Genomic DNA, 15,361 nt, shown 5'->3' on the forward strand with positions numbered 1-15,361 from the left:
TGTCATCTTTCTTACAGTAGTGCAGGTACAATAGTATAATATAACAGTTTAATAGTGATTTTGAATGTAATAAATCAGTGAAGCTTTTCATTTATTCTACACTGTTAGCAAGTTACAACATCACCAGAGTGATTCTTTTCTTATTTAAAATATGATTGATCTGGCTTTGTTGCATTTAAAAATAAAATAATTTTAATTATATAATAATAATAATAATAATATATTTTATTATTTTTATTATATTTTATGGTCACACTTTAGATTAGGGGCCGATTTTCACTATTAACTAACTATTAATTACTACTGTTGCCTCAAACTCCTATTTACGTATTTTTAATAGTTAGTTAGGAAATTGTTAAGTTTAGTTATTGGGTAGGACTAAGGGATGTAGAATGTGGTCATGCAGAATAAGGCATTAACATGTGCTTTATAAGTATTAATAAACTGCCAATATCCTAGTAATATGCTTGCTAATATGCAAATAGTTAATAGTGTGAATTGGGTCCTAAGCTAAAGTGTTACCGTTTGTTGTTTTTTACACTAAATGAGTTTCACCAAAGCAAATTACTACTTATCAAAATGATGGTCAACCCCCTGAGTCTTTCCCCATCCAATTGTTGCTTCTGGCTCACTGAGGATTGGAAGGCACCATTCTTTGTTCTAAAAGCTTTATACTAACACATTCAACTGGACTGAAATAAGTACAATTGTGTTGTCTCTTTGGACCAATGAATTTCAGGCATCCAAATGACATTGGCTGATTTGGTTGGAAATGTCACTTTGACAATTAAGTCTTCAAGTCAGTGCACCAAAGATACTTCAGCTCATCTGAGCAAGTGATAGAAACCCTGAAGGAGGTACTGTATCACTGTGTGGCAGCTCTCCAGTAGATCTGTTATGTGAGCCAAATCGCTGTGTGTTACATTGGCTCTTGAGTATGTTGTAAGCAGGACAGTTTACAGTTGGTTTGACTGATAATTATTCTCCTTGGGTTTTTACGGTCCAGATAGCAAACAAATCCTACTGGAGGCTAGAGAGCTGGAGAGATCCATGTTGTGATATGGGTATTGGCTGAAACATGTTTGGCCAGTGACTGGAAAGTAAGTTCACTCTGACATTTACACTTTTACACAGGTCAAATCAGATCAAATCAAAGACAATCACAGTTTATAGTAACAGTGGGGTCCAGGCACTATTAAAAATATCGGTTTCATATACATTATAATACTTATATAACACCTTTTGAAAGTACGATGCAAACAGCAAATTTCAGATGTAACAAGGAATCTGCAAGTATTAAAATGCATTTTAACTTTGGTTATAATTATTTATGAAAATATATAATGTATTTATAACATACATTATGAATACCTATATAATGCATTATACACAAAGGCTTTAAGTAAAATGTTACCAGAAATGATTCTTCAATTCAACATGTTAATCAAATTGTTATGCTTAAATGTTGGTGCCAATTAGGTGTATTACGATTTATTTACATAATCTAATTAAGCATTTGATTAAATGTACTACAGTGTAATCCTCTGGTGTCTGAGGTGTTTTCTGTGCCCTGGAGGTGTTCTGACATGCCCTGACATTTGTGCTTATTTCTGTTACTTTTTTACTCAGTTGCTCTGTAAACATTTTCATAGCTAAAGTCTGACTACACTGTATTCAGCACAAACTCTGCTACAATAATATGTGAGCAAACATGTATGTAAAAGTTTGTAGGTTTGAGAAAATAACGTTTATGCGTGGTTTGTGAATAAAAAAATTAAATTTTTAAAAGGGGTCATATGATGGTTCTAAAAAGAAAATTATTTTGTGTATTTGGTTTAATGCAATGTGTTTACGTGGTTTTAGGTTAAAAAAAGTCATTATTTTATACATACTGTACATTACTGTTGCTCCTCTATGCCCCGCCTTTCTGAAACGCGTCGATTTTTACTAAGCTCATCGCTCTGAAAAGCGCGGTCTGCTCTGATTGGCCAGCCATCCTGTACATTGTGATTGGCCCAAAAAACCTTAAGCGTGTGATGGAAATATCACAACCATATTTGGAACATCAGCTCCCAAAGCAATAATGACAGGTAATAATGTCGGAAATACCTTATCAATTCGAGCCCGAATCTGAACTGGAAAATGCAAATGACCAAGCTGATCGATCAACTTTGCAAGTGCGACTGGACCAGATCGTATCAGATTGGTATTTCTTTGGGGACATAATTACTGATTATAATGACTTTACTGTCTTTTTACACGTCGCGATGTGCTACGGGGGAGAACACTATGTAAACATAAAACCATGTCTGCATTTGTGATCTTAGAAACGACAAGCAAGCGCTACTCTATACTGCTCAAAACTCGTGTTTGAATAGTTAGTGGCAAATTCTTAAAATATGAAAACAGACTTACAGGCTGTGTCTGTGAGTCAGAAGCACCAGAATGTACTCGCAAAGGCAAGGCAAGGCAAGGCAAGTTTATTTATATAGCACATTTCATACACAATGGCAATTCAAAGTGCTTTACATAGAAGAAATTAAAATAATAAAAGAAATAAGAATAATTAAAACAGTTTAGAAAAATAAAATAAAATACAGTACAGTACAAACAGTCGGACGAGCATTGGCACAGTGCTCATTCAGTAAATGCATAGCTAAACAGAAGTGTTTTGAGTCTGGATTTGAATGTGACTACTGTAGGAGCACGTCTGATCTCCTCTGGAAGCTGGTTCCAGCTGCGGCTGGCATAATAGCTAAAAGCAGACTCGCCATGCTTAGAGTGAACCCTTGGTATTTCTAGCTGAGATGATCCTAATGATCTGAGTGATCTGTTGGGTTTATATTCAGTGAGCATATCTGCAATGTATTGAGGTCCTAGGCCATTGAATGATTTATATACCAGTAATAATACTTTAAAATCAATCCTAAATTTAACTGGGAGCCAGTGTAAAGACCTGAGGACTGGTGTGATATGTTCATATTTTCTGGTTCTGCTCAGAATCCTTGCGGCAGCGTTCTGTATGAGCTGCAACTGTCTTATGGTCTTTTTGGGAAGGCCAGTGAGGAGTCCATTACAATAATCCACCCTGCTGGTGATGAAAGCATGCACAAGTTTCTCTAAGTCTTGTCTGGAAACAAAGCATCTTATTCTTGCGATATTTTTCAGATGATAGTATGCTGATTTAGTTATTGCTTTGACATGACTACTGAAACTAAGGTCTGACTCTAGTGTCACACCAAGATTCCTGACTTGATTTTTAGTTGTTTGACCCCTAGAGTGAAGGTATGCGTTCACCTTGAGAACTTCATCTTTGTTTCCAAACGCAATGACTTCAGTTTTGTCTTTGTTTAACTGAAGAAAGTTTTGACACATCCAACTGTTGACTTCATCAATGCATTGGCACAGGGAGTCAATGGGGCTGTAGTCGTTAGGCGATAGGGCTAAGTAAATCTGTGTGTCGTCTGCATAGCTGTGGTAAGAGATTTGGTTCTTTCTCATTATTTGGCTCATTGGGAGCATATACAGGTTGAACAGGAGTGGTGCAAGAATTGAGCCTTGAGGGACTCCGCATGTCATGGATGTCCACTGAGACTTATGGTCTCCTATACTCACATAATAACCTCTCCCATCTAAGTATGACCTGAACCATTTTAGGACTATCCCGGAAAGCCCCACCCAGTTTTCCAGCCTGTCAAGAAGTATGTTATGATCGACAGTGTCAAATGCAGCACTGAGGTCGAGTAGTACCAGCACCGATAATTTGCCTGAATCAGTATTTAAGCGAATATTGTTTATTATCGTTTATTATCTTTATGAGCAAAGATGGATTTGCCCCACTGTTTTCTAATTGTGTCCTCTTTTGGAAGGCCAAACAAAGTAGTTTGGCTTTCGCAACGAAAAACACAGCGTCTCCACATGGCACAACAAACCTGGTGTTCTTTATACAGTTGTGGTCAGAATTAATGGCACCTCTGGTAAATATGATCAAAAATGGCTGTAAAAAATAAATTTCCAGTATCATGCGCACAGACAGCGCGCCAGAATCCAGTTCTCTTTCACGCTTGAACGAACAATAACACTCACATTAATCCCAAAATGTCTGTTTTGTCTAGTATCCTCATAAGAGCAGTCTTAAATTAGTTATATAAAGTATAACATGTAAAGAGTTGTGAGAGAATGAGGCGCATGTGAGATCCGTGGGGGTTCTATTTCCTTGAGATGTCAGTAGCTGTATTAATATCAGTAATACTGGAAATTATTACATTATAATATTAAAAACTTATAAAAACAATTTTTTTTTTGTGATTAATCTAGTTTTTTTTAATTAATTTATTAATTAATTTATTTATTTATTTATTTTATTTTATTTATTTTTTTTTTTTTATTGACAACACTAATTCAAGTATTCTATTCTAAACCTGTAGTGAATTTAAAAACAACCAGGCAGCTAATATGCACACTTTAATCTGCACACATGCTTTTTGATCATTACAAATAATAATGCAAAATGATTATATTAGAATAGATGGTTAAGTGGTTTTGAAGAGGATTCTTTTTTTTTCTGTCTCTGTCTTGACTTTCTCAGTTGGATGCGATCTTGACTTGGACTCGAACTTCTTTGGACTTGGACTTGACTTGGACTCGAACCTCTTTGTACTCGGTCTTGACTCGGTCTCGATAGTCCTGGTCTTGGACTTGTCTTGGACTTGACATAGGTGGACTTGACTACAGCCCTAGGCACAACGTCCCAGAGTGGGTCTGAGTGTGCGGTGCAACACTTACCTGGCTCCACGTTTGGGCAGGGGGTACGTGAGAAGGCATTGCGTCCTCGAACCGCACACCGCTGCCCGCTGGCGATAGAAGAGGGGGATCAGAGTGGTAAGGCATAGCACACGCGCTTAATATACCCGCTTCGCGGGGCGAGCTCCTGATGCAAATATTGCATGCCAATGTGCATTGGCTCGATTAGTTTACACTCGAAGGTGATTGGGCTCTCAGACGAGATCCCAATTCGTCAGTTCAGTTCTGACACAACGTTGAATGTGACTGACTAATAGGGAACCACTGTTGATTTAACTTTGAACTTGCGAACTATGCTTCCAATTGTGTCTAGGAACATTTAGTGCCTTTGCTATCTTTTTGTATCCTGTTCCTTGTTTGTGAAGGGCGCTGATATCTTCTCCTAACCTTTTGGACCATTCTTTTCACTTAGCCATATTTCTAATATGCAGTCAAACATGACACTCAACAAACCTAGCCAGTTCAGGTATTTCATGTGTTCTAGCTCAAGCAAACCTGGTGCAACTAATGAAGCCCTTGATTAGTTGCATCAGGTATGCTTGAGACAACACCTGTTTTGCAGATTTGTGTTGTTGTGAGGGGGTCAAATAATTATGAGACTACAGAAGTCATTAAAAGTTGCATTTTCAGTTGAATTTGGGGAAACCACTTGAAGCATTTGTTGTGTTGATCTATTTCAATTACTTTTGTTTGATTTGTTCATTGCAAACAGCTGAAAGTCTGTACATTTTGCCAATAAACCTGATTTGCAATGGGGGTTGAATAATTTTTATTGCAAATGTATGTGAACAATAAGTACTTTTGATAAAGGTTTTTTTTATGTAAATGAATCAAAATGCACAGGAAATACAGCCCTATGCATGTATTTAACACTGTTTGTCTAGTCTAGTCTAGTCTACTCTAGTCAAGTCATGTTTATTTGAATAGTGATTTTAACATCAGGCCTACATAGTGAACAACGGATAAGGCCATATTGAATGGTCACACCTGTTGATGCTGTAGCAAAGGTTTTGCATGTTCTTAATGGTCTAATACTTCAATGTCACAGCTGATGTTGATTGTTCAGTTCACAGTAAATATTACATTTACTATTAATACAATCTACAAGGTTCATGAATGCTCAGTTAGAACTTTTTTTTTTCTTGAATGCAATAGGCTTCAAGCACAGAAGTCTATTCAGAGTCCTTGCATTATCCGAGCTACATGAATCACTCTGACAATAGCAGCGCTTAAATCGAGGAATCATTATGCGCTGTTACCACCTAGATCGAAATGAAGCAGTTGGTCGAAACCCAGAGTTAGATGAGATGAATGTGGGGGGTGTTTGGCACAGTGAGCCAACAGGTGGGAACTCCACAATGTGACATCTTTCCTTCTCTCGAGGAGGATAGAAGCACCATCTGTCTGAGATGTCTCATTTATGTTCATATCTATCCAATGACTGTGCTTTCAAGTGGCTTTTAAAAGAATTTGGAATTATGAGTTGCCTCTCATTGAAATGAAACATCACCTATTGCCAGAGGAAAATTTTCTACCATCCATTCTCCAAATCGCTTGTCCTCTGTAGGTTGTGAGGAAGTTGGAGCTTATCCAATTTTCTTGGGCCATAGGCAGGAAAACACCTTAGATGGATGGCCAGTCCACTACAGCATGATTAAAGATATTTTACTTTAAATTCTTTAGAATTAAAAATGAGGTCAATAACTAAAAAGACCAAACACAAAAAAGTGCATCATTATGGACCACCTGCAATTTAGTTTAACCATCTTTAAGCACTTTCTGAATTTTAAAGTTGAGTTAGATGCCTACATCACAGTGCTGGTAATTTTGCCAGGTTTTGGTAGTCTTCTGAATCCATCACAACCTTGCACTCAGAACCCGCCTGCAACATGGATAATTGCATTGTGCCAGTTGCATTCAGCACAGATTTTGTGGACATGTTTTCACTGTTACCTGACTTGCATAATTGTAAATTGAGTAGTAAAGTGCATGCAAATAAACAACAATATGAGTGTTATCATTTATTAACAATTACAGAGCATTAAAAAAATATATAACTTTTAATTTAATTTAGAACAATATTTACATAAACCGATTATAAGAAATGTCACATTTGGCTTTGCCTCTTATGTTGTGTGTTTGGTGATGTTTCTGTGTCTGCAATACTAATTTTCTATCAATATTTTTAAGCGAGAATTAATCTTCTCAATATAATAACAGTATATACAGTATGTACAAGTATTTAAGTCAAGCATGTTCAGAGTTTGCCATTTACAGTGTCCTACACATAGTTCGCACACGACAAGCCCATCAAACCCCAAAGAGGACGACATGGGAGTGAGCACAGCCTGGTACATGCGGCCCATCCTCAGTTGGCCTCTCTCTCTTGCTTTGTGGAGCTGGTGAGCCGTGCACAGATAGCTTGATCATATACTAGCCAAAGAATGTGGGGAAAAGATATTAGCCTAGCTACTTCTGTATTATAAGGAATAAAAAAAAATGGATGCTGTTTATTGCATTATTTTTTAACATGTTAAACAGCAATTATTATTATGATTATTATTATTATGATTATTATTATTATTTTCCGAAATATTTTAGTTGCTCCTTACTGTCTTGTCCTGGCAGAGGTGACTAATCACCTATGATGAATTTGAACTCTGAAGCAAGAAATGCTTCCTTGTGAATGCTGACATGGACAGAAACAGTCTATTTGCTGTGAAAATTCAGTCAGGGTTTAGTGTGTGTGAAAAAAATTATAATAATAAAAAAATAAAAAAATACACAGAGGGACTAGAGTCTTTCTTCCTCAGTATTTGTGTGGAAATTGCCTTGCTCAGCCAAACAGGTGTGGCTGTAGAGATGGCTTGTAAATGACGGCTTTATTTTGAGTAGCTCAGACCATTTCAGCAGCTTTGACAAGTTTTATATCTGTGTTCCCATCTGTTCAACCTTCTGTCTGGTTTGTATTGTTTTCTTCATTTTTGTGTTGATAAAGAGCCATATCCTGTTGATAAATAAGCAGTCTTTCTTCTCAATTTCCTGCACCGCAGATCATCATGATGTGCCTTCCCCTCTAGAGGCCATTGCTAGTCATTGGTGTGTGCTAAAATGTTTTTTCATAAATGGTCAGGTCATTGTTGACGCTCTGTGGGGGAGTAATTGGGGAAAAAAAATATCCATGCTTCGGTGGATCCATCTCATTCAGCTCAGATAACACTAATGTTTTCTCCAAAACCTTTATGCTTCTACTATTTCTAAAGAGTCTCTGCTTCCACACGGCATTGAGAGTGTGATTGTTTGTGTTCTCACCCGTGTAATTCCCTACCCAAATGCCACATGGCCATATGTTAGTGCTGTATGTTTGCATATCTTGAAAGGCCTCGCTTTATGAAGTGTTCTTTTGACAACATTGGGTATATTTTTTACTTGAAACCAAAAAGATGTTCTCTTTTCACTTTTAAAGTCAGTTTGAAACATAATTAGTCATTTTATTCTTGAAATGTGAAATAGAATATTCAATCAAAATTTATTTAATTAAGATTGTCTCTATATTACAGGGGGAAGAAAAATAGATAGTTGTGATGTCTGCCAAAAAGGGAAGTCGTTTCAGAGGCAAAGCAATTATTTTGATGAAAGGTTGCAAAGAACATATTGTGTTTGGAAAAAAGCCCAAAAAAGTCATGAATCCCTTTCAACAAATACCAGTGAATATAAATCATTATACAATTAAATGAATATCTAGAGGGACAATCGAATGCTGTTGAAAAAACTCTGCATAAAGTTTGGTATGTGTACACACACAACAAAAATAATAATTATATGTGACCCTGGACCACAAAACCAGTCACATGGGTAATTTTTTTTTTTTTAATTGAGATTTATACATCATCTGAAAGCTAAATAAGCTTTCCATTGATGTATGGTTTGTAAGGATAGGACCATATTTGGCCGATATACAACTATTTGAAAATCTGGAATCTGACGGTGCAAAAAAAATTAAACATTGAGAAAATCACCTTTAAAGTTCTACATTTATGTTCGCAATTGTGCTGCATTCACTCACAAAAATAAATGTTTTATATATTTACCATAGGAAATTTACAAAATAATCTTCATGGAACATGATCTTTACTTAATATCCTAATGATTTTTGGCATAAAAGAAAAATCGATAATTTTGACCCATAAAATGTATTGTTGGCTATTGCCACAAATATACCCGTGCTACTTGTGACTGGTTTTGTGATCCAGGGTCACATATTTTCTTTCTTTTTTGGGGGGCTTTACTTTTTTTTTCTTTTTTTTTTTACTCAAAATTGGACAAACACAATAAATTTTATAAATATTGGTATTGCCCATCTTTAGATCAGTGGATTACCTCGTTGAATATTGTTCAATTTGTAAACAAATTTGGTTGCTAACCTATTAGTTATTTTGCAAACAAAACTTTGTACTTCACTCGTGTCCATGTCATACTAACAAGAAACTATGCTTCTAACCACTGGTCGAGAGCTATAGTTCCAGTCACACAAGTTTGCAGTGCTGTTCGTAAATGTCTGTTGGAAGTATGGTTTCGGGAAATCAATATTTCGCTTTTCTTTTTTTTTTTGTGCATGTCTGTGACATGTCTGAATGCATGCTACCTGAGCCTGAGACTATACCTGGGCAATACCTAGACAGATTTTGTTTAGGTCATTAAAATATCCCCTTTTCCTGATGTTATCTGAGCTGTAAACTATAGGCTTGAATAAAAATATGGCCTCAGCAGCTGATGTCATTGTATTGCCACACCATTTTCCCCTCACTTCTCACCCAGTTGGTAATTTGTGTATGCAGCTGGCTGCTACCTCAGCTCAGTGTGGTGCTAATGAGAAGACTGCTGTTGTGGTGCTTTTAATGGCTGCCTTGTCTCTGACTCAGGTTCTGCTGGCACAGGCCACCAGAGGATCTCAGATGGATTGTAAAATTCTCCATTTCCTGACCGAACAACTGCTGTTCTCTCCCCTCATGGACAAAAATAAGGTGCCACCTGAGATACAGATGATAGCAATGCTAGTCAGCTCTACTATTGCGGTCTACATGAGACACTGGACATTGTGTGTATGACACTTTTCCCATTTTTTTTTTTTTACTGTATTACATTTAAAGCTGTAATTTTAAATGGGACCTATTATGCAAAAGCCATATTTATAAGGTGTTTGAACACAGATGTGTGCCTACAGTGTGTGTAAACAACAAGCCTATAATTATACAAATCCATCCAATAGGTTTATTTTTTATTTTTTATAATCCCCATAAATAATTAACAATCTCTCCAAACGTGTGTTTTCAGATTTCCCCCTACTTTTACGTATGAGTAGGGAAGCTCCTCCCATGACTGGTGACAATATTCCCTATTAGCATCGACACAGCCCTGAGTGAGAAGCACAGGGTCCGCCATTTCTGTTTACTCACTGTAGCTGTCACAGTTGTGTTCTGTTTAGTTTGTTTTGGCTGCGTTCGAAACCGCAAACTCAATGAGTAGATACTTAATTTCAATAAGTACTTACTTAACGAGCGCTAAAAGAGTAGGTACTTTATAGCCAGATCTCGTTGAGTATGAATGCGAACCGGACATCTGCCATGTTGACGTTATCATGTGACCCACGACGCGTTATCACAAGCACAACAACTTAAAAGATTTGAACGACACGTTTAATTCATCTATCTGTAAATCTTGATATTGATTAAACTTGCTTATGTTGTGGTCTTTTTGAAGAAACTGCTGCCCATCTATTTTGTGAATACATTTAGGGTTGATTTGAGTTCTTATATTTAACCCTACTAATGTGACCCAGCGTTTTATCCTTAACGATATTATTTATTTTTATTACGAAATCCCAAAATTGTCATCTCTTGAATATGTTGCTAATTTCTTTATTTTATATCCAAACATTTTCAACCACAAGCAAAGGTGGCAATTACTGCTTTGTTGTCCTCTTTTTCTTGTTGAATTTAACTCTCTTTTCATCGCTCAGGCCTATAAATAACAAAAAATGCATTTTTTAAAAATGTATAATGAACTATTTAAGAAAATATATATTAAGATATTCAACCTTGTAGGTTATTTTTTCCTGTGTATAAAATATCATATTATGTATGCAAACCCATGATATATATATATATATATTTTTTTTTTTTAGGATACTATGCATCCTGATAAAGTTCCCTTGGCCTTTGGAATTAAAATAGCCCCACATCATCACATAGCCTTCACCATACCTAGAGATTGGCATGGGGTACTTTCCATAAGATCATCTCTCAATGCAAATCAAACTAGCTTTTAGGCTAACTGAAATAAAACCATGCCAATCTCTAGGTATGGTGAAGGCTATGTGATGATGTGGGGCTATTTTAATTCCAAAGGCCAAGGGAACTTTATCAGGATGCATAGTATCCTAAAAAAAAATAAAAAAAATACTTCTGCCTATAAAAATCTGCCTGCCTCTATGGGAATTTAACATAGGGGTGTACTCACTTATGCACCATGTATTTTAAGGAAGAACATTTATTTATTTACGATACATTATTCATTCACAAAGAAAATTGGTGTCCTTAAAGGTTGGATTTTTCCTAATTTTTTTAATGAAGGCATTAAGTTCAATTTCCAAAATATGATTTTTTATTCCTCTTTTTAGTCAACTTTAGCATGGGTGTATTCACTTATGCATAGCACTGTATATATATAGCCTATACCTCATAACATCAGTAACTTGACAGCTCTACCTAGAACGGTTTTCCTCAGCATTTGTAATGTCTGCACAAAGGGCAGCTGTGCAAAGATTCGCCTTTGGAGAAAACTGTTGATTTTATATGCGAAAAATGTATCTTTGGTAAAGTATCATTAATATGTATGTCATATGAAATAGCTATACATGAATACACTCTAGATGTGTATATAGTGAACATATCTACATTTTCATTCAAACAATAAATAAAGCATTAATTAAATAATTATATTTTATTTACTGACAACAATGTTTTTTACAATAAATTAGTAAAAGAATGAATCAAAGTCACCATCACACAATAAACAAATGCATATACAAGTCAACACATGAAACAAAGCTTTATTGAAACTACAATCATGTATGTAGGCTGAAGGTGCTGAGGTTTTTGCGTGATGTGTTGTGCTTCACAATCTGAGGCAATAAGGGCTGGTGGAGTGATGGAGGGTCTCATAAGGGCAGGTGGAGTGATGGAGGGTCTCGTCCATGGCACCATCTCCAGGATTCAGCTCTGGGCTCTTCATCCTCAGTGTTCACACCAGCCTGCTGGCATTTCAGATCCTACAAAAATGCACAAACCTAACACAAAAGCAGTCATTTTAACCGCACAATGTCATTTGATTTCAATATTATTTAGAAGACAAAAACGCTTTTTTTCACAAACGCCGCCATCATCTTCCCTTGCAGGTCCTGCTGCACAAAAGCTCTGCAGCAAATACACAGAAATCAAGAATCAGAAAAGTGCTGTAATAGCTCTGTTTGAAATTACAATAATTAAAACCCCTTCCCCATCACCCCCAATTTTGGCAAGTGCTGCATACATGAAATGCCCAAAATAAAAAGGTTACTGCTCATAAGTAATTCTGAATAGAAACATAACACACATACATTTAGAAAGCCAACCCTTGAGAGTTTATAGTTATTATGCTGTTATTAGCTGTTATTAATATTGAGATATATAAGCTCAAACATATTTTGAACTAAAATAATCTGGGATCACCAGTGATCCCTGACTGGTAAGGGGTTAAAATAAACTACAACTTAATATTTAAATAGATTTTGTTATTCATTTCTGTAGTATACTCACTCAAAGCCTTCTTCAGCCACTCTCCACCGGATAAACACACATCTGTTCATCTGACCCTGTAACATCCAGACAAGATTCACAATAGGCTAATCTAAAAAAATGAGTTTTAAGACGTGATTTAAAAGTTGAGAAACTAAGACTATTGCGTATATCTTGTGGTAAAGTATTCCAAATAGTCGGAGCTATACAACTAATAGCTTGACTTCCCATCGTAGTCAAACGCACAGATGGTACTACAAGAGTCACAGAAGCAGAAGACCTGAGGGATCGAGTAGGTAAATACACATACAGAAGTTCACTCAGATATGAAGGAGCTAGATCATGAAGAGCCTTATAAGTAAAAAGTAAAGCTCTAATACCGGAGTTATATGCTCATTCAAAGGTGTTCGTGTAATGATCCGAGCTGCTGAGTTCTGAACCATCTGAAGTTTGTGAATGAGTTTCTGTGAGACACCACTGAGCATAGAGTTGCAATAGTCAATTCGAGAAGTAACTAATGCATGCACCAGAACAGCAGTACTATTACCAGAAAGGGATGGTCGGAGACAATTAATATTTCGCAGATAGTAATATGCTGACCGTGTAATATTATTAACATGTGCCTCATAGGACAGAGTACTATCGAGGATGACACCCAGACTCTTGACCTGAGAAGAAGGAAAGATAACAGAGTTGTCGATAGCAAGTGAGAAACTTTCACAATTACGCAGTTTTGCTTTAGTGCCTACTAATAAAATTTCAGTCTTTGCGCTATTAACCTTGAGAAAATTGCATGTAAACCATGATTTGATTTCAGAGAGACAAAGCAACAGAGAGGAAGACGGAAATATCGAACTAGGCTTTGAAGATATATAGAGCTGGGTGTCGTCAGCGTAGCAATGAAAATTTATATTAATTTTACGGAAAATCTGTCCTAGAGGCAATAAATATACGATAAACAATACTGCCCAATACGGCCCAATACTGATCCTTGAGGTACACCGCTGGTTATCTGAGATATCCGCAATTTAAATTGTTTTATCTGAACAAACTGAGTCCGACCAGATAGATATGATCTAAACCAATCATGGGTTGTACCAGTGATCCCAATAGAAATCAACCTTTCCAGTAAAATGCTATGTGAGATAGTGGGACTTTTATCAATACTCGTTCTTCTTGATTTTAAATCAACAAGAACGAGTATTGATAAAAGTCCCGAATCTGCAGCCATTAACAAATCATTTGTGACTTTAATAAGTGCTGTCTCCGTGCTATGATATGGACGATAAGCAGACTGAAATTGCTCAAACAAGTTATTATCCGTTAGATGAGTATGTACCTGCTGAGCAACAATTTTTTCCAATAATTTAGAAAGAAAGGGTAAATTAGAGATGGGTCGAAAGTTTTCTGGGTTGTTACAATCCGCACCGGGTTTCTTGGGTATAGGAGTTATTGACGCTACTTTAAAGGATGAAGGAATAGTACCAGTAATAAGAGAAGAATGTATAATTTTTGTTATCAAGGGTAATAAAGAAGGTAGACAAAACTTAACAAAATGTGTAGGAATAGGATCTAACTGACAGGTAGTAGATTTAGATTTTTGAACACATTCAGCTATTTCATTCTCAGTAGGCAAATAAAAACTAGAGAGAGCAGTTAGATTGGAAGCATCATAAAGAGAGGAGAATGAACCACATGCCCCGGTGTTGGGTGTTAAATTCTTATGAATAGTTAAAATTTTTTCATTGAAATGATTCATAAAAATATCACATCATGAGCTTAGAATTATAAGGTTCTCTCTCCACTTTTGGTCGAAATTGAGTTTTTGACATAATCTGATCCATTAGGTGTTTATTAATGCCTGTGTGGTGTTATTTTTGTAAAAAAAATATTTTGTTAGTAGTTATTAATAAAATAGAAAGGCTCCGTCTCACAAAACATAAACCGAGTTGGGATTATAAGGTTCTATCTCCAGTAGATTCATATCCAATCAAAACCCTGAATGAAGGTTTATTATCATAGCGTGTTCTCAAAGTGTCTCATAGTTTAACACTAGCTTATAAAATAAATTAACAATGTGTTTTTAAAAAGTGTTTAATGATGTTTAGTAACAGTTTGTGTAGGGGGGGGGGGGGGGGGGTATACGGGTGGAGAGGAGAGGATGCCAAGGGTGGAGGATTTAAAAAAGAATAATGAATTACAACAATACATTATTGATTAGAAGTGTGTTTAGAATGTTTTTAATGAAATAAATTAACACTGTTTTTAAAATGTTTCAGAGCACAGAGCACAGATCTCGGGGTGGGGGTGGAAAGGGATGAAAACATAACTTTCATGATGTTACACAATATTTTGTATGTTTTAATCTACTAAATTAACCGTTTTTAATGTATGTAAGATGCTTCCTAAACGTTTTTACAGTACAGAGGAGTGGGGCGTAGTATGTGAAGAAAACATTTTTTGTTTAGCTGTAATTTTTTTTCATGTCCATGTTCTTTGAAAATATATATATATATTTTTTTTTTCTTACAAACTTGCTTGGCTTTGATGTATACTATACTATTATATATTATATACTACAAGCTGTGTGCTTGTATTATAAATATATAAATTGATTAAAATCAATGGTTATATACATTTATTCTTTGAAATGTGGGGTTTTATTTGTAAAAGTGGAGATAGAACCTTATAATTCCAAACAGAATCAGAGCTCTCAGAATTAT

The 15,361-nt window shown here is 35.9% G+C and overlaps 1 protein-coding gene across 1 annotated transcript in view; it reads left to right on the forward strand.

Moving 5' to 3' along the window:
* spon1a (spondin 1a) overlaps nt 1-15,361 on the forward strand; it is a 278,835-nt gene that overhangs the window by 86,974 nt on the left and 176,500 nt on the right. The gene's annotated exons all lie outside the window — the stretch shown is intronic.

This window comes from Rutilus rutilus, assembly GCF_951802725.1.
Source record: "Rutilus rutilus genome assembly, chromosome: 5".
In the NCBI taxonomy this organism is placed as follows: Eukaryota; Metazoa; Chordata; class Actinopteri; order Cypriniformes; family Leuciscidae; genus Rutilus; species Rutilus rutilus.